Source organism: Cyanistes caeruleus, chromosome 3 (assembly GCF_971803275.1).
Source record: "Cyanistes caeruleus chromosome 3, bCyaCae1.hap1.1, whole genome shotgun sequence".
Lineage (NCBI taxonomy): Eukaryota > Metazoa > Chordata > Aves > Passeriformes > Paridae > Cyanistes > Cyanistes caeruleus.
This window is the reverse complement of record NC_141703.1, coordinates 35,556,925-35,576,232: the sequence shown is the minus strand read 5'-3', so window position 1 is coordinate 35,576,232 and position 19,308 is coordinate 35,556,925. Positions and strand designations below refer to the sequence as shown.

General features: G+C 34.2%; 1 protein-coding gene across 1 annotated transcript in view; it reads right to left on the bottom strand.

Annotated features, from left to right (window-relative positions):
• NALF1 (NALCN channel auxiliary factor 1) overlaps window positions 1-19,308 on the bottom strand; it is a 434,728-nt gene that overhangs the window by 97,101 nt on the left and 318,319 nt on the right. The window lies entirely within an intron of this gene.

Below are 19,308 nucleotides of genomic sequence, written 5' to 3'. Positions count from 1 at the left end.
TTTTAGTATATTTTCAATAACCACTGAGAGCAATTATTTGTATCAATGAGAATCAATACATACCCTTTGGAACCCTGACTTCAGCTTACTGCTTCCATTTAGGGCTCAGCTCATCTTTATACAGATCCATAGACTCAGGATCTTACCAAGAGGTAATGAAATTCCATATATCTCTCAGCTCCAAAGCAAGGATTAGGTTTAACATAGTGATATATCATGACACATTCAGGACTAGTTGCATTAACAACTGATCTCCAGATCTTTTTAGACCAAAGTAAATAGGCTGCAAATAGGTTTGAACTATGGCCCTATTGTTATTAGCCAGTATATTTCACAATCCTATCATAAATATACTGAAATGTGTCAGCCTTTTTATTTCCACCAGAAGGCTGTTGTTCTTTCTTCTCCCCTAACAACTTTATTTTCTGGTGGTCAGAAACTTGTTTCTAGCCTAGATTTAGTTATGACCTGTGTGTATTATTTCTTTTTATACCAACATTACCTGTGTGTGTTTCTTCTCCTTTACAAGTGTTAAGTCCCTAAAGAATTTAAAAAGAGCAGTTGTATCCCTTCTTGGCTATTATCTCATTAAAGTAGAAAACTTGGGACTGGTTCCTCTAAGATATTTGTCTGCCTAACTCTTATTTAGGCTTCACTTTGCCACTGAAACCAATTACTTCAGTGGGCATTTGGTTACTCTGTAGGATTTTAATGTCTGAAGTGCCTGGGGGGGCTCAACTGAAGTGTCTTTTCAGTAAAGTTTTTCTTTCCTTATCTTTGTTAGACATTGATATCACTGCATCAAAGACAGCAATTTCTCAGTGCCTTATAGAAAACTATTACTATTTTCAAAAGTCTTTAGGTTAATTTTACCTTTATCTAATATTAAATTTACCTTTCTATAAGCTGAAGTGTACATGAGGTACCGTGTCCAGCTTGTGTAATCAAGACTTTCTACCCATAATAATTTCCAGTAAATAATCTATGGTAAAATTATTACTAATTACTAATCTTTAATTGCATGTCTGTAATTATAAAATTTCATCCTAGTCCACCTAAGCCACTTGAGGACACTCAGTTCCTCATAGATACTATTTGATCTGTTTCTGGCTATACACACCCTCTAGCTTAACTTTTCCACAGCTTGAACTGATGGCTGGATGACTTCCACAGTCATCAACAAAATTACTATTCTCCTCAACTCTGGTGTTTAATTCCACAGGTCATATCTCTCCAGACTTGCAATTCATGTCACCACAAAATTCACCAGTGTTTGCTCCAAGATGGCAGTTATGGTTTTGAGCAAGATTTAGAAAATGGGAAAACACAGAGCTGCAGTGCTGAAACTTTGTTTGGTCATGCATTGATCATTGCTTCGTAATTCTTGTTCTACTGCTCTATTCCCAGCACAATTAGTGTTTTCCCCTGTGGTACTGCATCAGTGCTTTACCATTGTATCTATGGATTAGACTATTTGTAAGATCAGTTATCAAAGATAAAATCAAACTTAATCTAGAATGATCAACCTTTGGTTTAATTTCATTTTCAATGAGTTAAAGTCTTCTTTTCATCTGATCTGCTTGATTAAAGATGTAAGCGATCTTCTAAATGGTTGATTTTTCTGCATCTTCTTCACCAGTAGATTGACTCCAAATTTAGAATGATTCCTCTATCTGAAAATGTCACCCTGGAGCCGTGATTCTCTTGGCTTCTCCATGCCTTCAGAGCACCTTAGGCATGCTCAGCTTCCTATTAACTGAAGCCAGCCAGAGTCAAGCTTTTAGCAGCTCTGTTTCAATACAATAATTGTATGTTAAGATTTATCTGCCTCACTCAAGAAAAACAGTTAAATATCACTGCTCTCTTTATGAAAGAGAAAAATTGTCGTTCCATTGAAAACACAAATGTAAAGTGCACTTAAACAGTGACCAAGTTGTTATACAGATGAAACTTAATTACCTGTTGTCCATGAAATGTAACATGCTGCAGAAAAAGACACAATCACTGAGACACACACAATCCACTCTGTTCATGCATTAGCCAAATCCATAAACTAGAATGCTAAAGGACTTTCATTATGTCCTTGTCCATATCATCATCAAACCAAAAAGGAAAATGTTTGTACACTAGTCCAAAGGAAGTTCTAAAGAGCAGCTTCAACCCCTACTTGAATACATATTACAGAGGATTTTGCCTTTGTGTTTAATATTGCCAACTCATGAGGTTTTCCTCCTAATATTTTCCAGGGACAGGTCTCTGCTACTGACAGAGAGAAAATCAGATTGAGAGTCTCTCACCACCACACCACTTTTCCAAGTCCAAGCATTAAATACAAGTTGTATGTTTTTTGTGTACATAAAATATCCTTTTTTAGGAGAATGAGAGCAATTTACTTACCTGTATTTTACAAATACCAGAAGAAATCAGGTTTCCTTTGTTCCCATTATCTCAGAATCAAGAATCAAAGAATGCCTGAGATTGGAAGGGACCTTTGTAGGTTATCTGGTCCAATGTCCCTGATCAAGCAGGGCCACCTGAAGCTGATTGTCTGGGACCATGTCCAGGTGGCTTTTGACTAATTCCAAAGATGAAGACTCTTCAGCCTGTCTGGGCAACCTTCTTGATGGTGTCAGTTCTTGATCACCATCAAAGTGAATAATTTTTTTCTGATGTTCAGATGGATCATCCTGTGTTTCAGATTGTTCCAAATGTCTCTGAAGGATTATGAAAGATTAATTAATCTGGGAGCTTTAGGATTATTTTTGTTTGGGTTTTTTTTTTGCTTGTTTTTTTTCTTTGTTTTTTTTTCTTTTGCTTGTTTTTAACCTGCTATTGAGACATAAAAAGCATTATGAATTTGTTTTCAGGAAAATAAATGGGGTTTCTCATGAAGTTCAGTGATAAAATACTAGATTTCTCAGTGTGCAATCATATCTATAACTCTATACAGGGCTTCTCCTGAAGCACCAGGCAACCCATGGAATCTCAGTGGACATTTTAAGAACCAGTGCACAAATAACTCCCCTTGTTCCGTCTGCTGCTTTCCTTTGCCAAACATGGGTAGGGACATTGATGAAATGTCAACAGAGAACCTCCATAACAAAAAACAGTGCCTGTCTTTTTCAGATGCTCTTCTATTTTACTACTGATCTATCTCATGATTAATTAATTTAAAATTTTGTTAACTCAACTCCTCAAAATGAATCGAATAATCTTTAATCTAGCATCAATTGAATACCTCTTAGTTGTTAATTTAATAGGGTTGAAACAAAATATGAATTTATTTGCAAGTTATAGCAAATATAATAGCAAATATAATCCTGTTATAACTCCAGGAAGAAAAGTATATTAAGTATCTTAAAGGCCAAACCAAAGAAAATGATTATGTATATGCTGCTTCTTGTTTTACATTGTTTTTATTATTAATTTTTAAAAGTTTTGACTTTTAATAGTGTTTTTAGCTAGCTACTAATAAATAACACAGATAAGTATATTGCAATCATTAAATCTGGATGTGAATTTTAACTCAAGTAATCCAGCAGATCTGCAGTTTTATTCTTCCTGATCATTTCCCCCTACCCCCAATTACTTTCCCATTCAAATAGCCTGTAATGAGCTCTCAACATCTGATGGCTGCAGGAGACCGATATCTCATTTATAAAATATTGTAACTAGTGTTGAAAGCAAGGCAGAGCTGATGAAATTGAAGAAATTTGCAAAGATGTTTCTTGGACAATTGTCAGTTTTGAATATACATGTTTAGATTTACCAAACGTAGCAGGGGCAAACTATGCAACTACCTCTTATAATTTTCTCATTTACACTTTAATGAAAAAATTACTATGCTGTATCAGTTCTTCTCTGCTACCATGATAAAACTTGCATTTATATAACCTGTAATCCATTTCACTATGGGCACAAGGGAAAAATTGATTTTGAGCTGACAACCACAAATAGTTTTTTTTCATATACAGACCAGCTTTGAAACTCTACAAATGGCTTGTAGCAACATACAAAACGGAAGGTGCTTTTAGAGGTGTGTCTACAGAAATTATTACTGTGTTGAGAGCTAAAATGAATAGAATGAATAAGCGTGACATCCATGTTCTACTTTCCTGAGCTATAGCACAGATTTTGCTTCCTGTGATTTACTTTGCTGCTATTCTGCTTTGTCAGAAGATATAACTGCACAAGATAAAAAAGTGTATTTCAATATGAGATCAGTTAATTCCAGCAGGCTTGAGGTATTTTGCTAAATTGTCCTCATGCATTTTCATTATATAGGTATCACTTTTTCCATTGAGATTTTTTTCAATATCTATAAATAAAGATATTAAATATAATTTGTCCCCATTCTTGGGAATCTTTTAAAGCCCAACTTTTCAGATTTTCAGTGGAAATAGAGAAATTATATTAAATTTTACTTTGCCTTCCACTTTATAGACCACTTGCTGGTTTCCTTTTTCTATTGACAATGGACAGTTACTCAAAGCAGTTAAGAAATCTGAAGGTCAGCTTCAGAATATAAGAGGGGAGAAATTAATCTTCATGCACATCTTAAGTCTTTTCAAAGTGCTTATACCTTCTTTCTTCCTAGAGGAAGGACTAAAACTTATCTAGATCTGTAGCTTTACCTTTCTAAATTCACTGTGCTGACTGAATGGCACAGTTTTCCTAGTGGCATGGCCAATATCCTCAACACTCTGTAGAAGTATCTAGAGTAGAAAGAACTTGGATAGAAAAATGCAGATGTGCCTTTTTTTCCCAGCTTCTTTTATGGCAGAATAACATGGCATCCTTTTGTATCCAACATTTTTTCAGCACCTAACCTCTCTATCATCATATTTACAACTTGATCACTATGTTCAAAAAAGAGCTTCAGTTCCACAGCCACACGAGATGTAGGACAAGAATAGGAAGCCTAAGTTATTTCACCAATTCAGCCCGCAGTGCTTTCCAAATAAAATGAATTTGTCTTTAAAGATTTCTCATCAAGTAGCATAGCTCCCAGGCTACAGTTCCCAGAAACTTGGGACTTGCCTCACCAACGCCTAGGAATGATTAGGAAGATGTAAGGAGGTGGATGTTGCCTACATACACATACTTCTCATTCACAGTCAATGAGAATTAATTAAATTGGTACTGAAATACAACTTTTTCAACAGCTCTACCAAACTGGTACTGTAAGCAGCCAAAACGTTTCCTACACCATTTTCAATAAGGACTGAAACAACTCTAACTCTGTCTTTGGCTTTATCCTAAAACAGATTTTCCTAACATCCTGGTGATGATGAGAACTAGATAAATTTCCACACACAGGAGTTCTGAACCCTCCTCTCATCAGTTCAATAGCATCCTAGTAAAACATTTTTGTTAAATTCTGTTGATATCAATATAATCTCCTTCTACTGTTTCTTTTCTAGCTTGACTTTTATTGAAGTTAACAAAAAGTTGGATCTCAAACTATAGAGCTTTGCTTTGCTTATTTTACTTATGCATAGTACAGTGTCATATTCTGAGCGCTTAAAATACTTAAATATAACCACCCTTTTTATTATTAAATTTGCTTCAATTTTCTGCTCTTTTATTTAAATTCAGAGTCATTGGCAGAAATCTAAGACGTAGTAAATAATAGCAATTCCCAAAAAAATAACTTGGTTAACTTTTATTGGAATTTAAATGCCCCATTCAGAAGCAATTTTTTGACAAATTTTTAAAATTTTTATTTCCTAAAATGTTGATTCACTCAGTTTTAAATAAAATTTATCAAACACAGTGTCAGTTCTTGGTAACAGAGAGAATTCAAAAAGATTTAGAATTCAGGCAGTGGTAGTTCCACATCATGCAGCAAACACTGTTTACTTAAACTCCGTTTTCACGGCTAGTAACATCTCAGTGATTCAAATCATGTCAGCTGCTGCCGCAGTGGCCCTCTTGAGAGGAGAGGGGTGTAATAAAGGTTTTCAATTTGTCTGCATTGAGTAGAAAGCATCAAGTGGTGCTTTTACATTTATAATGAATTTGATTAAAGAATGCACTTACAAAAATGCATACTTGAAGTATGAAAATAAGATTAGAAAACAATGTTGTGAGCATGGAGTAATATTTTGGAAGAGGGCTGTATTACTAAGATCAGAAGGATACTACTGAAATTTGAGTCTCTCTAGCATTTTAATAATTTATTTGTCTGTATGCTTTGATTAACAACTGGCAAGCACATCCACATTTGTTTCCAGACAAGACATGTGTTGTCCACTAGTGAGTAATCTTTCCTTTTGTGGTTCAGTTCTTTCAAAGAATAGTCTTTGAGGACCAGGAAAAAAACTATGGTGCCAGGCAGAATTAAATTGGTTTGCATATCTGCCAACTTGGCCATTCTTGGAAATTCAAAACAGTAAAACATGCAAAGTTGTTTTCATTCAATTTCAAAACTGTTTTTCTTTTCAGTTTAAACCTTGATGATGATATGGCACACATCTAAGGACACAACGCCAGGGTCTGAGGCACAAGGTAGTTTTCTCTTTTATTTGCTATACTTCATTAATCATACCCAGTCTATGTTAAATAGTAGTGGCAAAGCATAAATGATAATTTAAATAATTATTTATACTAGTGAGATATTTGGGCTACATTGACAAAATTCTGGATTTAGAAAGAGTCCTTCAGTGGAGGAGTTACAGGGACTTTTCCTCACTTGCTTGGAAACTCTGTGAGGTTTTCTTCCAGTTTCAGCTTTTCAGCACCAACACAAATTTGTGTCTTGGAAGCTGCATATGGAAACAAAGTGCTTATCAGAGGCACTAATAGAAGGAGTAGTAAGATGGCTGGACAATGACAATTAGAAAAGAGTACAAAAAGCGTGCAGAGAATTAGACAATACATGGATTTGGTTTACTATATTACTTCTTCAACAACACTAACAAAAGATATTTGGTAATCCAAAGCATAGATTGCATTTATGCTACTTGCTCTAGAAATGAGTCCATATGCTTGTTTCAGAGTATCACCTCTGCAAGAATCCATAAAGGGAGTAATAGGAAACTGCTGTTCCGTTGTAACAGCCTGCCTTCCTTCTGTTCCCAAGCCTGGCACAGGATACGTCTAAATTAAATTTCATGACGTGATGCAAATTGTGACATGTCCTTAGTAGATCAGAAGAGGACTGAAAAACTGTAAAACTTTCTTAGTCATATTTATTTTCATTATTTAAATAATTGAAATCATCAGTTATTATATTTCTTACCTTCACACCCTCCCCCCCCTTCCACCCTATACTGAAAGACCTTGAATGTGAAATTCCACTTGAAATAAGAATGTAATCTTACTTAAGCTTCAGAGTTACTTCTTGGTAGCTCCCAACAAGCTTAAACTGTTTATCATCAAGTTCATGTACATAACCAAGTAGAAGCCAAAAGAAGACATGGCCTGATTTTTTTCTTTCAAACTTAACCACTATGCAAATGATAGAGAGACAAATGAATAAAGATTGCATTCACTAAACATCCTCCTCCCTACAGCATAAGCATAAGTTGACTGCAGGGCCAAGTTTTTTGCATAGTTGGAACCACACAACATTTTGGTCTCAAACATCTACATGCTTTCCACAATTTTCATCTTCTTTTCCTGGGACCTTTCACTACTGTTGTGTCCTGAGGTCCTTTCTACTGCAGTTGATGTAGAAGACAGCAAATCTAAAAGTCTCGTCTGCTTTGCAAGTACTTGGATTTATTTCCTTTTCTCTTTTTTTTTTTTTTTTTCCTTTCCTTTTGTCCCCCAACATTGTTTTAACCTTTAAATAATATCTGAAGGCAAACTGATAACTTGATATTTGTTTTGTGGGTTTTAAAAATCTGCATTCATATAGTAGTCTTTATACAATGTAAATATATTAGTATTAGAAAAGGTGGGGTTTTGGTTTTGCTTTGATGAACAGATGGTAGTGATGCATATGAAAGGCAAGTGATTTCTGGATGCTGAAAATCATTAGAACACAAGGACATTCATAGTCTGATCTTGGGTTGTTCAAATTGATCTTTCTGTTGGCTGGTAAAAAAAAAAAACTAATATGGAAAAACTGTTTCAGGTTGAACACTAAGACACTTTTTGCTTTGTTTTGTTTTCTTGAGACACAAAAATTTGAAAAGGCACCCTCTGTATCAAAGATATCATTATATTTAAGCTGAAAATAAATATTTGGATATTTTTAATGAAGAAACTTTTCTAAAAATATAATAGTATTTCATTTTATTGAAACCCAGAATTTATGGGATATGGAAACCCCAGCCTCAGTTCCTTCTTCTGCCTGAAACATATCTATGATCTTCTACAAGAATATTCTAGTTCAATTTATTTTTGAGAGAGGAATGCATTCATCCTTGGCTATCTTTCAAAACCAATCTTTGCTAATTGAGCTACCCTCTTCTTTCTCACTGAATAAACACTAGAGTTTTTAAGAAATGGCATGGCTCCAACAGGAAAAAAAGAAATAAAAGATTGCCCATACCAGAGCACTTCAAAACTGTAAACTATAACTTTCAGGTAACAACTGTAATGATTTATCCAAAAGTCTGGGCTAAAAGAACAGATGCCAGTAAGAAAATATAGAGGAGGGAATAAATGAAGAAAAAACACCTAAAGAAGCCCAGCAAGATTAATGTTCAGGTAAGATGAATGAATGAGACAATTGTAATTCTCATTTCAGGGTTTACATAAAACTGATGGGCATAAAATTAAGAGGAAAAAGAAGCTGAGATGTGTTTAACATTTCTCGATATCAACCTTTGTATTCTGATTGCCACACAATCAGGGGATAAAATTGCTATGAGACCTATTTGCTGTGCTGCAGGCAGATGATACGAGCAGCATGCTGAAGAGGCATAGTTTTTTTTCTAAATATGCTTATCCATGTACTTATTCAGCTTCTTTTTAAGATACATAGAAACTGAAAACATTCAATAACATTAAAAAAAAACAAAAAACCAACCAACCATGCACAAGCAAATGCAATTGACTCAATTTCTGTGGCCCAACCACCCCAATTTAATGCATGAAGCACAGTGAAGTACAGGGAAATGCAGAGCAATTTGCAAGTGTACTTTTTGATAGAAAATTTATTTTGCGTCTACTCAGTTTCAAACACGTCTTCTAAGGTTTGTTTAGGCCCCATAAAACAAGCAAGCAAGGCTTGTACTGAAGTCCATGACCTAGACCCCCCTACTGTGCACTGACTACCAAACTAGAGAAGCACTTCCTTTTTGTCTGAATCTGTGTAGCTTCTGTTGCTGTTGGTAGCCTTTATTACTCAAAGTGGCACAAAGAGTGGTAAGCATTCAGAAAACATGGATATACCCCAGCTCAGCTAAAGACAAAAAGTTATGGAACTGCTCTAGTGTATGGGAATCGTACACAGGTGGGAAAAGAGAGAACCCAATTCTCCCAAATACTGGATTAGTGCAGTAATTACAGAGCTTTTGGACAAATTTCAGTAGCAGTGCTCTATCAAAAAGCATAAGTGAAATGAATATGGCCGTTCCTATTGTACCCTGTGCAGCACTCAGTCATGTCAGTGGTTACTAAGGAAAATCTGAGCACACCAGTTATGTTATATCCCTCTGGAAATGAAAGAAATGGGAATGCAAATCTGGCTGGAGATTCTTAAAAATCTTATAAAACGTATTGAGCTCTTTAGTGATTTCAGGATGGTTATTCCCATACAAGGATTGATGATCCTTAAGCATATAGTGGTTTTAGCAGTAGAATCCTAGGCAGCTAGAATCTAGGTGTGTGTTTTTAAGAATACAGTCTTTGACCTAGACCAATAAATTTGACATAGTATTGGTTTTAGTGCCTTTATAAATCAGCATCTGCAGCAGTGCAGTAGCATTTCCATTAACAGGTGATTTCGCTGTGATTCCCTCTGGTGACAAACCCGTTTACTTTACTTGTCAACCCTCCAGTGTGGCATTGGCTCACTGCAGCATTTGATCCAGGTATCATCTCCTAAAACAAGATCTGTGTGTGCTGCTGCACAGTTTCACAGTTACTTTGTTCTTTTGTCAGGTAAACCCTGAAAAACCCTGAAAAAATAGATTTCTTTCTATTTGGAGGCTTTTTTCCCCTAAAGAAAATTCTGAAGAAGCATTGCTCTTATGAAAAAACAGAATGTTTTTTCATAAAAAAACACCCCTAGTAAAAAAAAAATTATATTTTTCCTCCTAAATGATTGCAACATGAAAGAAGTCTCAATTTAATCCGACTTTTAGCAAATTCTGGAAATGACCCTTCGCGCTACTGTAGGCAGGTAGCAAATTTATGAGTATCTGCTATCTGGGACTCTAAATTATCCTCAAGTGCCATGCATAAGGCTTTTCAGAATGGATTATTTATAGTGCCCCTGAAAGTAGAACATATAAACTCAACTTCTACAACACTTACATCAATGACAGTTTTTTACATGAGAAAAACAAATCATATCCACTATATTTATAGAAGATAACCAGATAAAGAAGTTAAAGAAGACTAGTCCAAACATTTCATTAACTTTTAAATTAATTTTTAAATATTTAAAAATATGTATTTTTTTTTCTACAGGAATAGCTAGGAAAATGTGTCTGTGATCTGTAAGAAAGGCCTGAAATAAAAATATTCTGCAGTATGTTTAAACAACAGAAGGATGCTCTAATACCATATAGTTGATTTGGTTTCCCTTTGCTCCTGAGGACTTCAAAGGAGAAAGATCTCTTCCTACCTGATCAGAAGTTGCCACTGTTAGTAATGTGGCTGAAGTGTATTGACTTCCACAGGACAACCTCTTACAATGAACTGTCCTGATATAAATGACCTCTACCTAGTTGCTCCTTAGAAATATTTCACTTGATTGCACAGCAAGAAGTTTTACCTGAAGATTAATAAGGAAAGAGTGAGTTCAAGTAAAAAAGAACAGCCTTTATAATCTATTTTTAATCCTTCTCTTTGTAAGTAGCATCAGAAACACAGCTAGTGGTGTAGGTAATGAGGGGACATCATCAAGAAATGAGATTAAAACAATTTGAAAATGAAGAAACTGGGTTGAATAGGCAAACTACAATAAATATTTATCATCTTGTAGGGAGAGCATTAAAAAGGAAGATGAAGGAAATGTGAAGAAGCATAAGCTTGCCTCCTTTTTGTTGTTCTACTTGCATACAAACTATCATATTTAAATATGATTTTGATACCACAGTTGGTTTCTCTCTCAGTTTACATTTTGCAAATTAAATAAGAAATCTATCAAAATTAGATAATGACATTGAAAGTTTGTCTAGTATACCCAGATATGGTGGGATTATAAGTATTTGAAGCATATTTTGCTAGCCTCTCACTTTGATCACTGCAAAAAATGATAAACTTTTATTTTCCAAAGGAAAGGGAAAGGGTCAGGAGTATTACTACAGTATTCCATGTTTGCTTGTAGGAAATTTGTAATTGTCTTTTCCATAAAACTTTAAAATACTTCAAATTATCTTAGAACACTGATTATAACATGCCATCAAAGAACAGAGGCACGGAGTATAATAAGATAAGAAAGATGATATTCCATATCTATCAGGTCACATACAAGCTGATGTTTAGATGTTGATGTAATATATCCTAATGGTGCATTTTGTGCCAAAGTAGTACTACAAAATGCACATATTTTTGATAACAGTAGGGAAAAAACCAAACTGATCTTTTAAGGAGGCTATAGTTTTATAAATGTTAAATTGTGTAAAAATTTCTGTATATATGACATATGTATCTATCTATATAGCTGGCTATATATAAGAAGTGTTACCATACATAAATCAGCTGTCGCCTGGGAAAATATAATAAAATAAGGCTAATCTGTACTTTCTACTTTTCAACATATTTGTGATATCTTTATGGATTGCAGCTGTACCTTGCATGTCTCCAAATAGGCTCCATTTCAATTTCTTCAGAATGAAAATTGGATATTTAATTCTCTGACTTACTCAAGCTGCTACTAATTTATGTTGAGAACAGAACAGTATATCAGAACAATGTTCTATGTGGTATGTATTTCTTATATTAAAAATATAATTCTTACACAGGAATAACTGCACCTATTTAGTGGAATTTTTTGCAATGTAATAAATTTAGCTCCACCTGAAGTAACATTGCAGGGTGTTTCTCAGAGTGAGGTGGCAATACCAGTACCTGTTAGGATGGATTCACTTGTATGTTGTGTATCTCCAAGCAAACCTTACTACATGATCAATTTCTGTGAGTAGTTCTGAAATTATTTTAGCTTATCTTTTGTAACATGAAGAGTATGAAGTCCTGACAGAATTGAAGTCAATACACCTTTGAAGAAATTTGAAGAAAATACACCTTGCATTTTATTCATGGCCCTAACAAGAAGGAACAAACTGGATGCAAAACTCATGGAAATCTCTAAGAAATTGAATTTTTTCTATTAACTTAAAAGAAATTGTTCCCAGCCTCAGAACTCTCCTGTCAAGTTCTAGTATCTGGATACTGAAAAAGATCTGAGAAGTTATTTTTTGAGAACCTATTCTGCAATAAGCTGACATCTCCCACTTGCATCCACTTCACAAACACAATACAAAACATCAGAGTACATATTGGTGACTGTAGATAGCCAAAACTCTCCTTTTTCTTGGGAAAGCCACACAAAAAATGTCATGGGATTTTCACATGACTCTATACAGAGTAGATTAAAGACAAATATATTTATACAAGTTGCAGAAAAGCAGGAAGCTTTATATACCTATAGGGATAGAAATAAACATAGCTTAAGATGACTATATATAAAATTCAGTAATATTTCCTTCCATTATGATGATTAAATCTAATTTCAGCGGAATTATTTGAAAATGGTTTAAATTTTTCTCAAATATTTATTAAAATGTTTTACAAAGTAGTTTCTTAAGCAAATTGAAGTAGGAGCTTCAAATATACATAGTAGTGACTAATTCTCCCTTGACATAAACATCAGAAAATTCACAAAACAGAGAAAATATCTGTGTTTTGAAAGATTAACTTTATTTTCCTATAGACATCTCTGGTATGTCTGATTCTGGAGCTGAGTTAATTCATTAGAATGTTTACAGGAGCTGAACACTTAAGAAATTCAATAATATTTTTTGTCATAATTTTTAAAAATCTGATAGAATATAGTCATTAAATTCTACCTTGGTTTTTACCTGACCAAGGATGTGCCCTCCAATAGGAAAGTTTCATGTGGTTTAATTTTAGGAAGATAGTTAAGGTGTGAGACTTAGAAAACTTGTTTTTTGATGCTCAGAAGAGATCTCTTCAGAGAAGACTTTTAAACTCAGGGTTTAATGTAATCAATGAAGATATAGGATTCTTAGAATTGCTTTCAAAAAAGCTATCACTTTCCACCAGGTATGAACATGGCATAGCAAGATTCGTGTATTAACTGGCACACATAGCAATTTCTATCAAATTAGACAGCGTGGGCAAGTCCTAACCTATGCAACCATTCCTAGCACAGATGAAGAGAGAGCATTGAAAGGACAATAGCAATTTTTAATTTCTGAGCCTATTAAATTTATTATTGTATCAGGAATATGAAATCATGGCACAGTCCAGGAACCAGAACAGAATCTCTAATTTTTTCCTTCCAGAAGCCCCATGATTCCCCAGACCCAGGGAAAAGTCATGCAGAAATGTGAACTAAAGATGTGATGTAAGGAAAAGGAAAAGACATCTGTTTGGATTTTGGCAAGATCAAAAAAGCAGAAAATGTAAATACTTGGAATCTGAGAGATTCTTTGGGTAGATAATAAACAGGGGATTTAAATGTTCTTAATAAGAAAGCATTTTGGAACTAAAAAGGAAAATTGGTAGTGTCATTAGCAAAGAAAGTAGATGTGCAATCCTATTAAAGGTGTTTTCCACAAAATTTAGTAGCTCTTTATTGGAAAACACTAGATCTTTGGTTGGAAAATGCTAAATTGTTCTCTAATACTGAATGATCCATGATATCAAAGTACTGCTAAGTTACAATGAATCAGAGTGAATTCAAAGGAGAGGTTAAATATTCTCTCTTTAGGCTTCTTGTATAGAAAGTAATGTAATTTTTTATCATATGGTGGTTTTTTTTACTAGATAGTCCTGTGAAAAAAATCAGATTTATAATCCTAGATTTTGATACACTATAACACATATAGCTAGCTCTAATAAACTACCAAGTTGTTGATTGCTCATAATAACAATTCACTGATAGAAGTCTTGAAATCACCACTGAAATACTATGGGAATAAACTAATTTTGAGGGGAAATGTAAGGAAAAAAATGAAACCATGGCTCCTTGTAGCTTCAAATTTAGTGTGAGATCTATTTGTCTTCTATCCTATCCCCAGAATTAGTTTACAACATGAAAATGACAAAGTAAATTGTCAGCTTTTCTAGACTAAGTGAATTTAAAGAAAGCAATGGTAGACAGCACACACTTTAACAAAGATGCGCTAGGTGATCAAAGCTTTTACATTTCTAATTTTTCTAATTTTGCAACTTCCTCTAAGGCATGCTGCCACTTTTTTATACTGCAAATCTCCAAACAGTAGTTTTACAGTTCCAGTGGTGACTGTTGGGATAATAGGAGCAGTTTGCATTGCAGGCTACTGGCCCCTGCTTCTTGTCTGTTCTGTAACTGAAAAAGAGAATCATATAAATGTTAGGAGTGTTTCAGTAAACTTGAACAGCATAGCAAATGTCTTATTTCAGTAGTAATATACAGAAACTTATATTTATCAGTCTTTAATGTGATAACACAAGAAAATACCAGAACCTAAGTAATTAACTATGTTCTCAGTGAAAGAACCTAGCTTCTTGCAGAAAAGAAACAGAATGCCATGTTTTAGTATTAGTATTTAATACTAAACTCTGAAACAGCTACATCTGTCAAAACTTGAATTTTTCATTTGTGCTTTTCTCTTCAAGGTGCCCTTTGTTTTAAGTACAAAAGAGAACATATATGATGCATTGACTTGTCTCAACTATCAAGCAGCTTCCAAAAACAGTGTCTGGATATGGAAAGCAAGGAGGAATTCCTTTGCACTTTCAAAGAGCTTCCAAAGAAAGTTTAGAGAAAGATGGCATTGTCAATAATGTCAAAATGAATTAACGGAATAAAGGGAAATAGCTAGGTCATTTTTAAAGATACCTATAAAAAGAATTTCTGAAAATAAATAGAACTAGAAGTTCCTAGGCTGCTTCCACCACATTTTTCTCTGTAAGGTTAAAACAATGATTTTATCAACATTTGTCAGGAAAAGGGCTATTTTTTTCTTAGTGACAATGTCTCCTGTGGTATAAAGAATGTGAGAGAGATTTATTATAGTCAAGAGGACATTACTGGCAATTTTAAAGGAAAAATGCACTGGTTTGTTCCTACCTTAACTACCTTAACTAGTGGAATTTTCTTCACTGATTTTGATGCAATAGGATCAAGACTTCAGTTTTATCAAGTTATTAAATTTGGAAGATTCAGTCTGAATCTTGCTCTTATGCAAGCAATGGCCACATCACTAAGGAATTATTCAGATGACTGCCTAATGCATGTTTAAGGCAAATAAACTGCTGTTGTTAATGTTGTTTACCTTCATTGTTTATGCAGTGTGAAACTAACCAAACTGGGGAAAAGCAAAACAAAACAAACAGAAATAAAAACAACTTTCCCCCTTGCATGCTTGCAGCTAAAATTTTACCATATTCTGCATTTAAAAGTATAGATTTTAAAAACAAGGCACAGTGATTTGAGGTAAAAATCAAGTTAATCTTTTAAATTTTAATTTCCACACTGAGAAGTGTAAATTCGGTGAAGAACATGTCTGAAATATGCTGATAAATTAATTATTTATAAATATAAAATATGTTATAAATGATACTATTTAAAGCATCCTTAATACTGTGTTATTACTTAAAAGAAATTATAAGAAACTAGTAATATTATTATTTTTTCCAACTGTTCTAATTGAGGGTCAATATTTAAGTGTCAAAAGATGCATTTTATGGCTTATAATCTGTGTGGAAAAAACATCTTATTGATTTTTTTCAGCAAGATATCTGTTTTATAGTTGACTGCAGTTTCTGAGGATTAGGCTCAGTCACCCAGGTTCTTCTGTCCCTTTGTGCTTCCATATCCCTTTCAAAGTTCCCTTACAAAATATTATCTCCTGCCATACACCCCCTGCCTCTGTGATTCTAACTATATTCAACTTCATTTGTCAGGCTATATTCTTGGTAAGTTATAACTGAAGAGAAATCTTTGGTTTGATTCTAGTGAAATTTTTCACTCATTTTTCAGAATGACATTGTGGACCACTGAGTTCACTGAAGAAATCTAAGATCTCAGTGCTTCAGAGCAGGGAGCAGCTCCATTGCACTCAGAATAGAATCATAGAATCAAGGCTGGAAAAGACCTCCAGGAACACTGACTCCAACCTTTGACAGAACACCACTGTGTCAACCAAATCATAAGTTCCTCATCCAATTGTTTCTTGACACTTCCAGGAATTCCAGGAATGAACTCTTCTGAAGGAGCAATAACAAAATGATGCCTTTTGTATTTTTATTATGTCTCAATTCACCTTGAAATATTTCCAAATTTGTTGAAGCAATTAATCTTTAAAAGAATCTTCGATTGCACATTTTAAATTACATAGAGTTAAATTAACTAAATGTTCCCATTAATCATATGTTTTCTGCTGGTTACCAGAAATAAATATTCCTTCAGCAAGCCAAGAGGCAGCACCTCCACTACCACTGACAGACACTTCAGGCTTGTTTCATCTCCATGATGTGAGATCTTGTGGGACTTTCCTTAGAATTGTTCACTGTAGCTTCTCTGTAATCATTCAGTAATTAATCTTCCTGATAGGAGGTCTGAGATGCTACTCTCATGCTCTCACAGTTTGTGGAGGTTTTCACAGTGAAGAGGATGAGAACATAAAAAGATGAAGTCATATGCAGAAAATAAAGGTTAGTAACCTCACTCTAGAAACCTGTTAGTATTGTGACTCCCTATTTATTGCAAGCCTTGAAGAAAGTATTGCATTTGGAGGCAATTATTTCAGGAAAACACCATGGCTGGTGTGTTCATGTCTTTTCATGACAGTAATGCCTGATTTTAAGCAAGTTACCTAAACCAAATATTTTAAAAATATATATACTAAAGCTTTTTTTCTGGATTAGCAACTCTGGGTTTAGTAATGAGCATTGACAGCTGAAATGTGAAGTGGTTATTCCAATCATATCATTGTTACTTCCTCATAAAAGAAAAAAAAAGTCTTAATTAGTGTGTTTGCTCCTTCTGATATTTGATGTTTCAATAATAGGTTTTTAGCCAGTGATAGCTATGTATTTCATTCATTGCTAATGGAAACAATTATCACCCTTAGATGTCAATTTGACACAATCAAGGTGTGCTGCACCTCTCCATTGGCAATAGAGGGCAATGAGAGAAAAAGCGTAGGCTAAATGTACAACTATAAGGTAGGTATTATAAGGCAGAGTAATTCAAAAGTGGTTCAAATTTTTGAATGTCAATAGAATAAACTCATTACCCTAAGGCCACTTTTAAAAAAAGTAATGTGTGATTGTGTACAAAAGTATAACTTACTCTAACAAAGACTGAAAAGATAACTTTGAGATTTTAAACAAGTAAGATACTGGGCTACTGTCTGAAAAGAAATCCTAATGGAAATTTTATACTAGTCCATGAAAAACACAGAAAATGTTAATCCTAATAGCTTATAGGAAAAAATGAATATCCAACTGTAATTAGTCTGTTTCTCGTATTGCTTACATGTAGATAAATATAGTTTTTGAATAACTGGAAAACAAGGTTAAAAACATTACTGGAATTATTGTGTAGTTTTTGGTGTAGAATAAAAGGCTCAATCAGAGGAATATCCAAAACAAATGTAATAATATTTATCCTGTCTTTGGCCCTGAGACTTCCCCATGCAGGTCCTATGACCTTCTTTGAAGGTCCAGTGACTCTACATACAAAATAAAGTGTGACTGTGATAAAAAAAAAGAAGCTGCTGCCCAGAGAGTGGCAGAACAAAGAAAACAATATTTTTCCAATTCATGCTGCTGAGCAGGGAAACTATGCAGATTCTGAAAATAAGCATTTAAAATCATCTGTAAAAAGACACAAATGCCATCCCTAGTTAAGAACTACCACAAGTGTGATAAATTGAGGTTTAGAATCAGCTTAGATATTTAGTAACATGAAAACATGTCAGAATTCCTATATATACCAGTCTGGGTGAGCTAATCAGTGGTTTTCCCTTTCCTCACCTTGCTGAGATTGATGTCATCTGTTTCATTTGAACTCCTCTCTGACATATGTTTTTTGCTGGTTACCAGGCAACCGGCATCATCGAGAAAGCTAAACATGTGCATCAACTATTATTCACATCAATGCTTTATCTCAGAGTACCTCAAAACATCTCTGCCAATTCACAATTTTGGTTTCCCAGCCTTCAGTCTCTGAGGAATGGCTTCACATCACTAAAATTCAGAAGAAAATAGAGATGCAGTTTCTTCGAGAAAATAAAATTTCTGAAATTTTTATTGAAGGTTTAAATATAGATTGAGAATTCTGACAGCTTGATTTTGTTTTTTGTTTTCTTAAACCCAACAATCAAAACCTTAAACCTTCACTACTCATTTAAATCCCTTCAGGAAATCTGTAATGAAGCAGCACAGCTGAAGTTTGAATATTTGCACTCTTTCTCAGAAGGATATGTCATTTTCTAAAGGTCTTGTAGAGGTTATGAGAAGTTTGAAGAGTAGTATCAGTGTTGGGCTATTAAGAAATAAGTAAATAGAGAGAGTCTGGAGTAATGAGATGAATCTACCATAGCATTCAAAGATATTTTTTCAGGTCAAAAATGAAAGCATAAATTCAATCACCATACAGTTTAACTTTCCAATTAAGAGTAGTGCTGTTGTACAGAAGTTGCTCAAGCTAACTTGAATGATGAAAATCCTGGCATAGAGTTGACATTGGAAGACCTAGATGGATCTTTTGAACATGAATTTTAATTTTGTGTACTTTTGTTTGATGCTAAAATTAAAATTTAATACATGGGACAAAAAAAATTTAGTGGCCACACAGTATATGAAAGCTTACAGTGCAGAAATAAATATAAGTTCATAACAGTGCTAGTAGGAGCTCTCTATTTACTTAATTGTTAAGAATAATTAATTAGTAATCAATTTGTGCCTGTTGTAATTGTCAGAAGAGCTGGAACTTGGTTTATGGTC